Source organism: Xyrauchen texanus, chromosome 45 (genome assembly GCF_025860055.1).
Source record: "Xyrauchen texanus isolate HMW12.3.18 chromosome 45, RBS_HiC_50CHRs, whole genome shotgun sequence".
Classification (NCBI taxonomy): Eukaryota; Metazoa; Chordata; class Actinopteri; order Cypriniformes; family Catostomidae; genus Xyrauchen; species Xyrauchen texanus.
This window is the reverse complement of record NC_068320.1, coordinates 7,065,227-7,079,384: the sequence shown is the minus strand read 5'-3', so window position 1 is coordinate 7,079,384 and position 14,158 is coordinate 7,065,227. Positions and strand designations below refer to the sequence as shown.

General features: G+C 39.5%; 1 protein-coding gene across 1 annotated transcript in view; it reads right to left on the bottom strand.

The window, feature by feature from the left end:
• The window catches only part of celf2 (cugbp, Elav-like family member 2), a 209,125-nt gene that overhangs the window by 167,653 nt on the left and 27,314 nt on the right, over positions 1-14,158 (bottom strand). The window lies entirely within an intron of this gene.

The window sequence follows — 14,158 nt, the reverse complement described above, 5'->3', positions numbered from 1 at the left end:
CATCCCTTTATTGTTTCTCTCTCTCGCTCTGTCTCTCAGGAGGAGCAAACAGACATATGGAGCGTCGCGAGCCACTGAACCCAAGAGAAGTGAAGACAAAAAGAATGGAAAGAAAAAGACAATAAAGGAGGAATGGTACATTAATAGCACCTCTTGTAGCTTTCTCTTGACATATTTGACTAAAAAGCATAGTCATTCCCCACTGACAATTAAATATGGCTAATACAGCACCTCATTAACAAGCACTTCCTGTATGTATCATAACTGACATGGTATGTTGATGGAGGCAAATGGTTTTTGCACTCTAAATTGCCATCTATTAACGTGTAATACCACTGTATTACAGTAAAAATGATATTTAATTTATTTAAATCAGCATAAATTAAGGCAGTACAACAAATATCACCAATAAGTGAAATTAGTAATCATCATTTTTTTTTCACATTGCAAAAATGAAAATTACATTTTTATTTGGTAATGAGAATTTTGGCCAAAAAAGGTACTTAATTGTCATGAAAATAAATGCCACGGTGTAAAAATCGCACTAATTTATGGCACTAAAACTGGCTAAATTTTATTGCGCAAAATATATAGAAACGTCCCTTTTTCAGGACACTGTATTTTAAAGATAATTTTGTAAAAATCTAAATAACGTTACAGATCTTTATTGTAAAGGGTTTAAACAATGTTCCTATGCTTGTTCAATGAACCATAAACAATTAATGAACATGCACCTGTGGAACGGTCATTAAGACACTAACAGTTTACAGATGGTAGACAATAAAGGTCACAGTTATAAAAACGTAGGACACTAAAGAGACCTGAAATAAAAAAGAGCAATCACTTTTTGAGGCCCTTTTAATTACCTATAGAACCCCCCCGAAAAATCAGTTCAATACCGTATTCTTTGCATTATCTTTCTTTGTATCTGTTCCCCTACTGCTGAGCCCCTGTTGTCCAAACACATTACACGTGTGTGTGTGTGTGTGTGTGTGTGTGTGTGTGTGTGTGTATGTGATAGAAAAAGACTTGTGTTTCCTCCTGTATGTAAATAAATTGGTCCACTGTGGACGAGGAGGTGTGTGGTCAGGGTTCTGAAAGCTTTCGGCGAAACGGCCGCTGTTTGATAACATCAGCAACATTCAGTCAGCATTGCCGAATAACAGGACGCCAGTTGCGCACTTATGGATGGTGAATTATTCCTTTATTTCTGTCCAAATGAGAGGGATGCGAAGGGATAGCATATGCCCGCATTGGTGATCAGACCAAAGGTGGGCTAGAGGTTACTTTCCATTTCAAAGAGCCACACAGCGAGAGATTTGTCTGCGGTTTTGCCAGTATAGACCTTCACATTGAGCCTGACTGGTATGAATTATGCAAGGCCTTAACCCCGATGTGTTTGTCCTTACAAACGTCTTCTTTTCTCTCTTTCTTCCCTTAAACACATGCGTACACGTAAATGAGGGTAAGAACTTGTAAATTGGGGTGAAGGAGACCACCGATGATCTATTTGAAAGCTCCTGTCCCTCTCAAAACATTTAAACGTATTTACGTATTTAGTCTCATTTACAGGTGGTGTGCCAACAGACCTCCTTCTGTCTGTTCACTGATGGCACTGGCTGAAATCGCCAGTTCCAATCTGATTGGCTGGTACTGTGAAGATTCAGGTTTTAACGGTTTAACAATTTTAATACAATTTCCCATTTTATCCCCTAACCAAAACCCAAACTTAACACTGAAATCTTGCCCCTTACCTGAACCCTGAACCTAAAAATGATTTTAATGGGAAAATATCTTGTACCATGGAAGAAAGAAAGCATCGACGTTTTAGATGAGGGAAGCTTTTCAAAATAAAGTTTTCCATAAATAAATATGGAGTAATTAAATGTTTTCACAGACATTTCCTTTATTAAAATAAATTGTTGGACAGTAGGCTAGCTAAAAATGTAGGCCTGTATTTTATCGATTTAAAATACTGTTTGTTGATTGGTTGTTGTGTATGAGCTGAGTCATATGATATCTTACGATTGCCAACTTGCATGAATTCTTGACATTTTGATTGAAAGGCGACAGGACGTTTTTGAGGAAAGAGAGGGAATGGGATTGGTTGAACATGGCTGGGCGGAATCGACGTGAATCTCCCATTGGAGCACCAAGGCGTGTTGGTAGCACATGCATTAGCTGTTGCACCATGGCTCTGAAAAAGCTGACAATTTAATACTGCACATAAATACTCTGTTGAGAGATTTACAGCATGTGGTCGAACTTTGACCTCCTGCAAAATAACTCGGAACCTGACATTCTAGCACTAAATTTGTTGCGTTACATGCAACAGCAATGAAGAGGCTCAAACAGAATGTCAAATTAATTAACCAATAAAATAAATAATAAACCTTACAATTTGGTCTCTAAATTGTGAGATACGGTGTCTGAAAACACTTTGGCTCCCTTAATAAGCCGCTGGATTCCGACAGAAAATTACCTCATTAAAAAATGGAGGGTGGTTGATGAAAATTAAACATCAACCCTCTTCTCTCTCTATCTATCATTCGTTCTTTCTAACTGTGCCGTTTCCATCTCCTTTCATCTGTAATCATTATCTGTGTCTCTCCAACAGCCCACCATCTGTGTGCCTGTGTCTCTTTTACTCTTTCTGTGTGTTACTTCTCTATTTATCAGTCTCTCACACAACACACACACACACACACACACACACATCCTCCCTCTTATCAAAGCCATTGTGCAACAAAGTGTGTTTTTCTGCACACATTTTGCTTGCTTGAGAAATGCGCCATTTTTTTGAGTGATAATGCGTTAGTCGAGACAGGTGGAGTGATTTAATGTACTTCAGACTAGACTTGAGATGATGACAGTGAGTAAACTTGTTTTTTCCCCTAAAATAGTACTTTTATTATTACTATTATTATTTTTTGTTTAATCAAAATTGTCCTTAATATGTACTTCAAACACACAGGGTTCTAACCTGACACAACATAACAGGTTTCTAGCCAAAAGTAATTTATATGTCCACACTGAATGTGTAAATGCTGTGAGATGGGACAAAATCTCAGCCAATCAGAACACCTTTGTGGACCAATCAGAATGCACTGTGGGCAGGGCTACCAAGCATGACGTTTTGAAAAATTAAACCATGCAACTGACAAAATGGCCTATGGTTTTTATAGCTTGTAGCTTAATCATATACCGCTGTGGCATGAGATGACCACAAATAAGTGGCCGTTCATGCAACACAATCACAATCACAGAAGTGGCATGTTGTTTCTGAGAGGTCCTGTACCTTAGGATCGGCCACATTATGCTGACTCACTGACAAGTGGCATCTCCTTTTAGACATTTTTGCATCGGCTCCAGCATGTTTATCTTCCAATCTAGCGCTATTGGATGCACATTTACATTTATGCATTTGGCAGACGCTTTTATCCAAAGCGACTCACAGTGCACTTATTACAGGGACAATCCCTCCGGAGCAACCTGGAGTTAAATGCCTTGCTCAAGGACACAGTGGTGGTGGCTGTGGGGATCGAACCAGTAACCTTCTGATTAAAAGTGATGTTGTCTTTGAAGACTGTAGTGTACACCTTTGTATGAAATCTTCAGTTTTTTGGCAATTTCAAGCATTGTATAGCCTTCATTCCTCAAAACAATGATTGACTGACAAATTTCTAGAGAAAGATGTTTCTTTTTTGCTATTTTTGAGCAAATATTGACCTTAAGACATGCCAGTCTATTGCATATTGTGGCAACTCAAAAACAAACACAAAGACAATGTTAAGCTTCATTTCACATAACAAATTTAGCATGATTACTCAAGGATAAGGTGTTGGAGTGATGGCTGCTGGAAATGGGGCTTGTCTAGATTTGATCAAAAATGATTGGTTCTTTATATAGAATCCATAGTTATTAACTATGGTAGTGAGGAGCCACGCATGGTTCAGTCGCGAATTCGAATCCAGTGTGTGCTAAATGTGACTCCAGCCAGGTCTCCTAAGCAACCAAATTAGCCCAGTTGCTAAGGAGGGTAGAGTCACATGGGGTAACCTACTTGTGGTCGCATTTAGTGGTTCTCGCACTCAATGGGGCATGTGGTAATTTGTGTGTGGATTGCGGAGAGTAGCATGAGCCTCCACATGCGTAGTCTCCGCAGTGTCATGCACAACGAGCCATGTGATAAAATGCACGGATTGACGGTCTCAGAAGTGGAGGCAACTGAGACTTGTCCTCTGCCACCCGGATTGAGATGAGTAACCGCGCCACCACGAGGACCTTCTAAGTAGTGGGAATTGGGCATTCCAAATATTGAGAAAAGGGGATGAAGGGCTTTTGACACCCCTCCGTGGACATTTCACCCAGAAAATAGAGCTCACACGTGCCCTTAAACCCAACAACAATTACTGCTTTGGCCACTGGGGGCAGTGTTTCGAATTTCGGAAGCACAGACCGATAGGTAATTAAGCCTACTGTTTCCAATTTTTCTGTAAGATCAGTCGGGTTCACATTAGTGTCAGAAATTAACATTGGTCACCATTAACAACAGGGCTACTCCGCACGTGGTAAATAAAATGGAAATCAACCAAACGACATCTCGTCACTGCTTGTTAAGACAAAAATATTATCCTACACCTTTTATCACGTGTCAATTTATTGTGTCACACATGGTTAAGACATGGTGTAAAAGGAAATAAGGTACTACAGGGTAAAGGGAGAGCTCTGTGTATCTGATGTGTGTGTATGTGTGTTTGTGGTCAGTTGGCCTATAGGTCATTCCGGTTTGCCTGTCCAATTTGAGTGAGTGAGACTGAAGCTGATACTCTCTCTGGGTGACTGGTGCTCACAGCTCAACAAGAATATGACTGGAACAAGAGAGACACGTTTAACCTCTTGAGAGGAAGGAAGCCATTGACCCAAGGCTTACCCTCATCTCTTCTGACAGGATTTCCACTCTGTAAAACTTTTGAGACTTTGCATATATTCCGAGCATGGCTGGGGAGTCTACACATGTTCTGGTACAAAAAACAAAAGTTAAAGAAAGTTACTGTACTGTCAGTGGTAAGAAATAGTTTTGGTGTAAATGCAAAGAAAGGAATAATTCACCCAACTATAAAAATTCTGACATCTGCCCTTCTGAATATACTGCATATGTGTTGCATTTTTGGAGCTCAACAGCCCCATTTACATTCATTGCATGGAAAAGAACAGAACAAACATTCTGCAAAACATTTTCATTGTCTACAGAAGAAAGAAAGTAACCAGACATTTAATGTTGGGTGAACTATTCCTTTCAAGTCATCACACATTCTGATACCATACACAAAACATGAATAAATGAACGAAATCTATCCTATTGCGAGCAGATGCGGAAAGCATTTCACCGTGTTGTGGTTGGTCTGATTATGCTAAAGTTTCTGACAGCACCTTCCATCACTGCCAGCTGACTTGTAAACCCACTTTTCCTTTGACTCACTCATTTTTATTTGTTTCTCAGAGTGTGTGTGTGAGAGAGAAGAGAGCAACAGAGAACAAACTTGTCGAGGAAGTACAACAAGCTTCATTTGACAAGAATTGCTCAAAGGGTGAATTTACTGTTATAAGCCAATACCCTATCAATCTAACAGACACATACACACACATCGCAGTTATAGAGCGAGTTACATAACCTTAAGCAACAGATTAGGCAACTGCATTCATCAATCGCACAAACCCTCCCTTTCTCCCGTAAGCTCCATTACCCAAAACCCCTCACAGATCTCAGTTTATGAGGCATTATGAGCTATTAAAGTCTGCTGCAAAAAATCCATAAACATAAACGCAGAATGTGTACCACTTAAAAATGAAGACGTACATCTTATAAAGAACTGCACAGACACACACACACACACACACACACACACACACACACACACACACACACTCATACACAATCTGGCTACAGAACAGTCGTTGCTTTAGCTAGTTTGTGAGATTGGCATGCATAAACTCAAACTGTCCCAGGACACATGGCTAATGAGGAACTGGCGACAATATCAGTCTTTCCCTCCAGAGAGATCGACAGAGCGAGAGCGAGAGAGAGAGAGAGAGAGAGAGAGAGAGAGAGAGAGAGATTTCTATGCAAAGACACACATACCAACCAAATTATGAAGACGAAAATTAAAAAACTAGAAGATAATGTAAGTGGTGCTTGCCTGTGCAATAGGGATTGGCGATATCACTTATTTTCTTTCCGATCCTATACCAAGTACTATCAAGGCCAATATCTCAGATACCGATACGATACCAACACGATACCTCTACTGAATGGCTTTTCAGATAAATATGTTTTAAATTTGTCACCCTTCATTCCAGCCTACGTAAAGAATGAAAGAATATTATAAATTCTGTTTGTTCGCAACTTTGGCCAAACTACATGCAGTTCACGGCAATACCCCATTCATTCCTATGGGATTCGCAAAGCTTGTCAGAGCGAGCAATAGTGGGGCGGAGCTTAGCGAAGCTGGATCTCTGGATTTCACCCAGAGTATCTATGATGTTCTGATCCCTATATATGGCACAGGTTCCTCCTTCAAAGTAAGTCTACATTTTCCCCCCATTTTATTTTCCACCAGGTGAAAATCGTCTAATCAGTTACAAAAGTAACAGCACACTTCTTCTCAGCAAGGCGCACGATTTGAGGAGTCATTCATGTCCGTAGCATAAATAGTGCAGTATAAGTTATACAACTTTAATACTAAAACTTAGTATTAGTATTTAATACTAATACTTCAAATAGTCTAAGAGGCCATTCACACAGGACACATTCTTGCATTGAAAAACAGCAGCTCGAGGGAATGGAATAGGATGGGTCTTAAGACATGTTTTTAAAAGTTGCACTTTATTTAATTTGAAACTGACAGAACAGCGAGACACATCACAACTGTCAAAGATGTCCGTCTAGTGCATGTTTACATACTGTAGATCAAAAATAAAAAAATGGCACAATGGTTCCTGTGAGAGCGGCCGCTAACAGCGCTTTGAATGCTAGGATACCGGTTCGCCTTACAGTGCAGGGCTCTGTGTGTGTTTCTCAGTAGACAGATGTGCCCCAACAGCTGTTCTTGATGCGCTGGTTCTCACACACACAGCAGTGTATATCACCTGATGGCAGAAGGCTGGTACGCTGCCAAACACTGATCCTGCCAAGAAGTGCCGCTGCCAAATAATGACCTGGTAGAATAACATACCAATTCTTATGCTTCTATGGAAACATACACACAAAACATATGCATACACTCACCATATGTGGTACATTTTGTTTTGACCTCTTTGTTCTGACTATCAATGACAGCGAGTTGAGCAGCCCCAAGCGTTTGCCCTAGATGAAGTGTGTATGTGTGTTTGTGTGTGTGGTTATAAGAAGCTAAACCCTTAGGGAGCTGCTGTTAGCGTCGCAGTTTGAGTACTGCATTAGCTGTCCTAGTTCTTCTAGCTTTTTCATATACTAGCCTGCAATGTTAACATACTCGCTAACAGCCTATATTTGTGGCCAGCGGAAAATTGTATTGCTTAGAAGACGCTTTTATAGCTCAGGAGAATTAATGGAGTCCTCAGTTATGTTTTAATTAACACTGAAGTGGGTGATTTCAGTGTTGAAAAAATAAATAAAACTTAACAATTTGTAGGTTGATTTACCTTCCAAAAACAAAACATAAAAGGAGAACAAGAAAGAAACAGACTAATCTGTACAGTGCTGGAACTAAAACACTTGAGCAATAACAGGCTGTTGAAATGAAACACACACACACACACACACACACACACACACACACACACACACACACACACACACACACACACACACACACACATGTTGGTGTGGCTATCCTTATGAGGACTCTTCATAGACATAATGATTTTATACTGTATGATCAATAGATTCTATCCCCTAACCTTAAACCAAAGCCTCACAAAAAAACAATCTGCATTTTTACATAAAAAAACAAAAACAAACATAATTTAGTATGTTTTTAAGTGATTTGAATTATGGGAACACTAGAAATGTCCTCATAAACCACATTTATAGCATAATACCCTTGTAATTACCATTTTGTAACCTAAAAAAAATATAATCGTAAACCACTCAAACCCACACACACACTCCACAGCTGTGCGGTGTAATAGGAGAACTCTGGAACGAAAGGAGAGGGGGTCCACAGCCATGCCAAGATTTCATTAACTGCAACAGCAGTTTGTATTCAGTCATGCTCGTGTTTTAAACCCCGGCTTCAGTCCTCACCTCTGAATGCAACAATTTCAACAAACAGCTCTCACACCTTATTAACACAACACATGGGCAAAAGGACTTGTTTAGTGGCTCAGACTCTATAAATTTGTGTATTTAGTGGTCTGACAGATCTGGCTTTCTACACAGTGGCCAAAAACACTGACTTAGGACGTCTTGACACACCAAACCAAATCTTAAAATGAATTAAAGCAACACGCAATTCAAGTTGACTCTATGTACTTAATACAAATTCCTGGACTCACTGAGCACAATTCTACCTCTGAAACAATTTTTCAGTTCTGTTGATGTAAACAAGGCCATGGGGGTGGGGGGACAATTACGTTAACCAATAAAATTCCATCTCTGGAACACTTGATCACTTGATTCTAACTGGTAAATCACAGCATTATACGGTCAATTATTTCTGTATACTAAACAGCATGATAAAACGTTGTCCCATAATGACCAGATGACTGTTATCCTTTATATATAATAGCCTAACTTGTTTAATTTTCACAATCTAATAAAGTCCCAAAAGATTGAATCCAGTCCCGCCCTACATTATTCCCCTATAATATTCTGTTTAATTCAGAAAACAGTCACATTATGGCAGTTTAATCCATTATAAAATGCTGTTTCACGTTGTCTTTAAAAAGAATGCACTCACTTGGTTCAGTTTTAAATGTGTTGCAAGCCATTTTTATGCAGTAACTCCCAGAAAATGTAACTACTTCCTGACAGATATCACTGCAATAGATGCGGTCTATGTGACTACCCCAGTCTCAGTAAACTGAAAAAAGTTTCTGAACTTGGAATGCAATTGTTTAGCCAGTTAGAGAACATTGAGGTGCTCTCTATTTTGTGCGTTCAAGTCACAGAAACTGTTGGCTATGCGATAAAGTTGAGCAGAATTCAACTTTACCCAAATAAAGCGACTTTACCAGGGTACACTATTGTTTAGCCAATCAGAGGACTTTGAGTGGCTCTTTTGAGCGTTCGCATTACTGCAACTGCTGGCGATGAGATAAAGTTGAGCAGAGTTTAACTTTACTTAAATTAAAAGACTTGACCATCACCATAGCGACTGCTGGTGAAGTGATGAAGTTTAGGAGTTCAATCAAAGTAGAAACTGTTTAGCCAATCAAAGGACTCTGAGGTGCTCTCTGCCAGTCAGTGATTTTGAACACTCGAAGGACAGGGCCTGGTAAGCAGATTTCAACTTTACTCAAATAAAGTGACCCGACTGCAGCAAGCTATTGTTTAGCCAATCTGAGGACTTTGAGTCTCTCTCTGCCAGTCAGTGATTTTGTACACTCGAATGACAGCGACTGCTGGCAATGCGATAGAGTTAAGCCGAGTTCAACTTTACCCAAATAAAAAAATCAAATCGCGGTACACAATTTTTTAGCCAATCAGAGGCGCTCTTTTGAAGAATCACATTACATCGAGGCGATGCGATAAAGTTTAGCAGAGTTTAAATGTACTCAAATAAAGTGACTAGACCTTGATGCGCTATTGTCTTGGGAGTCTTGGGTGACAGTGATTGCTGGCGATGCGACAAAGTTAAGTATATTTCTACTTGACCTTTGTACGCAATTGTTTAGCCAATCAGAGGACTTAGAGGCACCATCAATTTTGAGCATTCGATTTACAGATACTGTTAACAATGCAAAAAAGTTTAGCAGATTTCAATTCTATGCAAATAAAGGGACTCCTCCATGGTACGATATTGTTTAGCCAAATAGAGGACTCTGAGGCACTCTTTTGAGCATTCACGTAAAAGCGACTGCTGGCGATTCAATAAAGTTTAGCAGTGTGCTTTGCTGTCTCTCTGTCTCTTATGAAATAATGTTTAGTAGAGCAAACCAATGGGAGTGTAAACAGTGGAACTCACATGATATGACTTGTGATGTGACTGGTTACAGCAGTTGAGTAGAAATGCCTACTAGCAACCAATAGTACAGCAAGCTGGCCCTTAAAACCCACTTACACACCGTCTGACTGATGTGTCGAGTAATTGAAGAAGATTTTTTGTGGTTATAATTAGCAACAATCAAAGCCTTGTGGCTCCCACTTCACCAAAGCCAAACCCCTGCACTTCTGCCATTTAGGCACACATTTCATCCCCTTTACTATTTTGTTCTACTTTTCCACTAATTTCCTTTGGTTAACGCTCATTTATTTTCTAATGCTTATTAACCCTCTCTACACAATTCTATATAGGCCTATTTGGTTGGTATTTGAACCCAGCTCTCCTTGAACTCTAATTGAAAACACCACCAATAGACCTTCGATTCCTACACATATAAGTTTGATTCTCATTGGTCATGTATTATCTTTCCATGGTTATATAGTGAGTCTGCTACTAGTGCCCCCTCAAAATAAAGAACTGCTTGATGCTTCTGATAACATTTATACTTTTGGCAGACATTTTTATTCAAAGTGACTTCCAGAGCATTTAAGGTACTGTATGCATTTTATCGGTTTGTGTGTTTCCTGGGAATCAAACCTAAACATTAGAGTCACTAGTGCAATTTTTCTCATTGACCTGCCTCTATAAATAGTGTATCTCTTAAAAAGAAAACATTATAAACCAGAGCATGTTTTGCATCAAAGCGGTCTTTAAAAGTCTGGTGTGCTGGGTGACACATGGCTGCCGTTGCCAACTCTCTGGATGTGTGTGCAAATGAGTGAAATCGTGAATGAGAGGTTTCCCGCTGGGGTGAAATGTCAGGCTTAATCCCATTTAATAAACTTGTGCTACGTGTTAATCTCACATTACCACTTAATCTAGCCCTCATATTGCAATGTAATCCAGGCACTCTTCGCCTGGGACCAGGGCGATGAGTCGTGCGATCGCTTTGCGAGGCATCATTATGACGAGAATGGAAGATAACAGGCTTGTAAAGAGATGTCAATGAGGTTGGCAGCAAATTGATATGATCATAAATGCTCAAGATCAGGGTCGGCACGCCATCTATCACCATGATGAAAAACCGGCTAAAGCAGCAGACGGGCAAGTGTATTATCAGCATGCACTGAAGGACTGCTTTATCGCACAAACTTATCACACACACTGACTGAAACGCACACACTTGCTCTGTTTCAAGAACAATTGAGCTGCCAAAAAAGATCATAAAAAGCATTTTAAAGCTTTTAAGTACACAAATATCAATCACTTCCGAGCTTTTGATAAAATTCCTAGACAGGAACTATGTAGCTTATACAAATACTTATATTTTATTCAACACCAAATAGTATCAATACAATCCTTCAGTCAACTTGAAAGACTATTTTACACAGCATTTGTGTTTCATGTATATTTTGTGTTTATTAGAGTATCTTAGAGTATAGCAGAGTTAGCTTAGCAACATTCCAATGTCAAACTATATTAGTGTTACAGATGTGCTACATTTGTAAAACGTTCCAAATCAGTCACTTTGTAGGTTCAATTTCGGTTAGTAGGCTTCCTTTAAAGGCAACCGTCTATGCAAGCAGAAGACTGCAAGGCAGCTTACTGGTTTATAGTTTGAATTAGCTAGCCTGGCAAAAACCAAGCCAGCTTCATTAACAATACCAGTTAAAATAAATAAAAAAATAATACATATAAATAAATAAAATAACAGATAAATAAAACACTAATTACCAAACCCTCCTCCTGTATTTCCAATTAACATCAATGCATTTAGTTGGAATAGTGTTCCTTTAGGATTGTGTGTGGATATGTTGGCAGAAGCCTAGGCATCTATAAACTACCTGCACAATTTTAATGGCATTTTAATGAGGATGGGATTGTTAACAGTGTGCGTTTTAAGGAGAGAAAAGCCATAGAAAAATGCATTGACTGACTTCCCTGTCGAGATGAAGGACGGCTGGCGGCGGGACAAAACACACTTTTAATCCCAGCGAGAGGCGCGAACAAATCAATATCAATTAAGGTGGAGGAGCAGACAAAATGGACATCTAGCTTTGTTTTAACTAATGAAGTCTGCTGAGAATCCACAAACTGAGGGCCAAAGCAACCAAGAAAATACACATCTACACGAACACATACAGTAAGTGCAATAACCCAGCAAAACCTTGAGAATTGTGATGAATACTATAGTCTCAGTAGTGAAAAAACCTACAGCATCAGTAAACACACAATATAATAATTAAACAAATGGCTCCTTCATAATGGCCATCTGTCTTGGAATCGAATCCCTGTGTTCTGTATGACAGACAGAAATACTGTTGGTATACCTTTGGGGGATCGAACCCTGGTCTTCTGTATAACAGACATATATAACTGCTGGTTTTCCATCTGGGAATCGAAACCCACTCTTCGGTGAGACAGACAGAGCTAATGTTGGTACCCCATCGGAGAATCAATCTACAGTCTTCTGGGTGAAATCGAACCCCAGTCTTCTGCATGACAAGCGAAGACGCTTTTGGTACTCTGTAGGAAATCGAATCTCTGTCCTCTGTGTTACAGATAGAGTTACTTTTGGTACTCCGTCAGGGAAGTGAACCACAGTCTTCCATGTGACAGGCATAGATACTAGTGGAAGTCTGTCAGGGAATTATACAATGGTCTTCTGCGGGGAATTAAACCCCTTTAGTTGGTGTCAGAGTTAGAGATTCTTTTGGTACTCCATCTGGGAATTGAACCACAGTCTCCTGTGGGGAATCAAACCCTGGTTCTCAGGTTCACAGACAGAAATACTTTTTGGTAATCTATCAGAAAATCAAAACCTGGTCTTTCAACTTACAGGCAGAGATGCATTTGGTACTCTGTCCGGAAAATGAACCCCGGTCTCCCATGTGATAGGCAGAGATACTTTTGGTACTACGTTGGGGAATCGAACCATAGTCTTCTGTGTCACAGATAAAGATTTTGGTAGTCTTTCAGGTAATTGAACCCCAGTTTTATGCAGGACAGACACTGTCCACAATGCCAACGATGAAGTAGAGCATTCCAGAATCAAACCACAGTGCAAAAGAAAAGAAACTTTAATGCTTCATACATACTCTCTGCAGGAGGGCTGATTTTATACATCATTACTGTTTGATACAAGTCTGTAATAAAATAAAGTTTTGCTGCCGACACACACACACAGTACAACTCTTACACATCCATCAGTGTGTCTGGGTGATATCTGCTCATCTACATATTATGCAGTCTAAATGACATATGAGAAAAAGAAATGAGAAGAAGGGAGAGGGGTGCAAGTGCATAAAAATAACAAGGAAAAATCGGTCTCAATCCAACACATTCCCTGGCTTTTCCACATACACAAACACACACAATGTCTTTATGAGAAACAGATGCATGTGGGCTGGCGGTTCACAAGATGATGTCATTGCATTATCGTCAACTGTCATGTACAGGTACTGTAACATAATGACATTCAGACCTCTGTTTCTATAACAGCGAATGATTCACATGACATCACATGACATTTTGAGGGTGGCCAGGCATTAAATAAGTCAAAACATAATGGTAAAGAGAATAATTCTGTCCGTATCTACATCGAGTTGTTTGAAAAAATGTTGATGGTATATCATAACATTCAGAGGAAAAAAAAACATCTTTCGCTTACTTTGACTTTTTACTTTCTCACCACCTAGCACCCACATAAAATTTCACCTTTGTTATACTATCTGCAACGCTTTTCAGAAGGGGGGTCAAAGTGCCACATTTAAGCCCTGATGCAAGTCAAGTGAAACGGCCTTAAAGAATACAAATGAAGCTGATTTTGAGAGGTTCAGTTGGAACGTTAAACTGTCTGTCTTTGTTTATTTGTGTGTTTGTGCACATGTGCATTGTGTATCTAACTCACCAGAGCGTAAACTTTTATTTCTGCATTGCTCACTCCAGTACACAATGATGTCACTGGAATA